Source organism: Hippocampus comes, unplaced genomic scaffold (genome assembly GCF_001891065.2).
Source record: "Hippocampus comes isolate QL1 unplaced genomic scaffold, H_comes_QL1_v1.1 scaffold164, whole genome shotgun sequence".
Classification (NCBI taxonomy): domain Eukaryota; kingdom Metazoa; phylum Chordata; class Actinopteri; order Syngnathiformes; family Syngnathidae; genus Hippocampus; species Hippocampus comes.
The window spans coordinates 162,127-165,101 of record NW_017805005.1 but is presented as its reverse complement, the minus strand read 5'-3'; the positions used below and the strand labels follow the sequence as shown (position 1 = coordinate 165,101).

Below are 2,975 nucleotides of genomic sequence, written 5' to 3'. Positions count from 1 at the left end.
TGGGTGTGTGTGTGTGTGTGTGTGTGTGTGTGTGTGTGTGTGTGTGCGCGTGTGTGTGTGTGTGTGTGTGCGTGTGTGTGCGTGGCCGCTTCGTCAGAGTGTGAGAACAGACATTTTATTGATTGTACATTGTTACAAGGCCAACTAAAATCTCTTTCACACACTATCAAGAGGGACAAGTTCATACTATAAAATGTGTGCGTGCGTGTGTGTGTGTGTTTATGTGTGTGTGTGCGTGCGTGTGTGTGTGAGTGTGAGTGTAGCATGTCATATATAAAATGGCTACGGTTGCCATTTGCCAGAGTCAAGCTCGACGTTGAGTGTAAGCCGAGTTAGTAAAAAAAAAAAAACAAACAAACAAAACATTGTGAAGCAGCATGTGGTTCGGCGTTACTTTTGTACTCTGTTCCAAGTAACCGTAAACAATTGTATCTTTCAGATCACGCGCTTGGTCATGGCCTTTCGTATTGGCGCGACAGCAGCAGCCGTTTTTTTTTTTTTCCCCATCGAAAGACCTCGCATACCGCCCGGCTTGGTGAAACAGCATGTTGTTCAGCGTTCCCTGCCGAGTGTCTGTCTGAGCTCTCGAGACCTGCCGGGCTCGTGCGCATTTCTGCTAACTACGGGGAGTGACTGCACGCCGGCTTGAAGGGTAAGCCATCAAAACACAATTTTAATGAATTTGCATCGATTAATCCACGCGCTAAATTGCATTTCTCCCCAACGACTTTCGCGGCATCACACCAGGCTGATTATCAACACACTTTAATTACTTTGGTGTATTTGAGACACTCGTACCATTCGCTTCCTTGTGATTTCATATTTTAATTATCTGCTGGCAGGATGCTTTTCATAACAGTGCACCTTTTTTTTTTTTTTTTTGGGAAGACGTAACGTAATAAAAAGTACCCAACAAACAATCGTGTTTAAAAAAGTATGTTGCATCCTGCCTCGAGAACTTTTCCATCACCCTTAAATTCTTCTTCCAGTTGTCATGGCAACCCCCCTTGGCCTTTTTAGCATAAGTTACGCCAGGGGTTGCCCCTGATGCTTGTTACCATGCCGACAGTGGCTTATTTTTTTTCTGCCATGTTCTTAAATGAGCGCTGGTGTTTCCTGAATTACGTAACAGGTGTGACATTTATCCGAGAGCGGCAATCGACTGGAATTAATTAGAGGGCAACGTCGCTCAAAAACGACAAAGGAGTGTTGGGACAGCACTGAAAATGTTTTTCAAAAAAAACAAAAAAACATGACAAGAACAAAGCAAAAGTGAATCGAAAACGTTCCACCTTTCATCCACAAGGTTTCTTCAGTTCAAAATGAGCAAACTCAGCATTGTCAATTCAGTGCTGGGTAGATGAGAGCGACGACCTCGACATTGTCGAGCCCAAGCAACCCCTCCACACACACATGGCACAACATCAGAGAGCAGTTTGCTCGGGTCCACAGTCAGCAGTTCATTTGCATCTCAAAAAGAAGGTGCCTTGCTTTGAGGACAACAATACTGCACGGGGAGGACGGCTGGTTTGAAAGACGTCGAATCCATTGATATAAACACATGCCAAGGTTTGCATCATCACCTATCATCTGCCTTTATCAATGCCTTGACCTCTTGGTCCCCTCACCCCCGACAGACACACACAAATTGTCTCCGCAGCAAGAGTGGCCACTAACGAGCCAGGCGAGTGAACGACCGGTTGGTCGGAAGGACGGTCGTTCACCACAGGCACTTCAAACTGGGAGCTGAATTTTCATTGAAGTTAACAAGAAGCCTCAAATACTCACGTAAAGTATCGGCTGCTGTCACAATGTTCCGATGACGGTCTTACAAACTCGACAAGGTGTCATTTGAGCGGCACTTTTTGCTTGTGCTTTTTAATCCAGTTCACAGTGCTCACACTCTTTCTCTCTCCCTCTCTGTCGCCGCTGATGATGATGATGTGAACTTTGTTCTTTTACACCCTTGTGATTGCTAAGCAGATTATCTGCGCAGGCCCCCGTGCTCGTGTGTGTGCGTGCGTGTTGTTGAACCAACCATCCAAAGGTCATTTATCGTCACAATGTGAAAAACAAAACTTTTTTCCCCCCCGTACTTTAATCATTGAACCCATAGGACAAACACACTTTTGCCCAGATTGAGTTTCTATAAAGTAGAAATAAGTCATGTAAATTTGACACACAACAGAGAGGGGTGTTATTAAGAACCATGCCAAATTTGCATTGCAATAGCATCAGGTGTCCGTGCTTGACTCAAGCTCATTTAAATGGCGCTTCTCTCAGGAGGCTGCGTGTATATGTGTGTGTGTGTCCGTGATATGTGATTTAGACATTATTTTCTTCAATAGTGGACGCCGATTGTCACCTTTTCTATGCCTCTGCAAGTTCTTGCTGTTTATTTTGATGCCTGCCCTTCGATCAATAAAGGTATTGAGGATGTGTGTGCCGGTTCACATGGGTGTGTGTGTGTGTGTGTGTGTGTGTGTGTGTGTGTGTGTGTGCGCGTGTGTGTGTGTGTGTGTGTGCGTGTGTGTGCGTGGCCGCTTCGTCAGAGTGTGAGAACAGACATTTTATTGATTGTACATTGTTACAAGGCCAACTAAAATCTCTTTCACACACTATCAAGAGGGACAAGTTCATACTATAAAATGTGTGCGTGCGTGTGTGTGTGTGTTTATGTGTGTGTGTGCGTGCGTGTGTGTGTGAGTGTGAGTGTAGCATGTCATATATAAAATGGCTACGGTTGCCATTTGCCAGAGTCAAGCTCGACGTTGAGTGTAAGCCGAGTTAGTAAAAAAAAAAAAACAAACAAACAAAACATTGTGAAGCAGCATGTGGTTCGGCGTTACTTTTGTACTCTGTTCCAAGTAACCGTAAACAATTGTATCTTTCAGATCACGCGCTTGGTCATGGCCTTTCGTATCGGCGCGACAGCAGCAGCCGTTTTTTTTTTTTTTTTCCATCGAAAGCCCCGC

General features: G+C 44.8%; 1 long non-coding RNA gene across 1 annotated transcript in view; it reads right to left on the bottom strand.

Moving 5' to 3' along the window:
- Positions 1-1,958, bottom strand: part of LOC109509687 (uncharacterized) — a 4,977-nt gene extending 3,019 nt beyond the window's left edge. The window contains exon 1 of the long non-coding RNA XR_002166988.1: positions 1,789-1,958. This is a non-coding gene — a long non-coding RNA (uncharacterized LOC109509687). The remainder of the gene's footprint in view (positions 1-1,788) is intronic.
- Between the last annotated feature and the right edge of the window lie 1,017 nt (positions 1,959-2,975).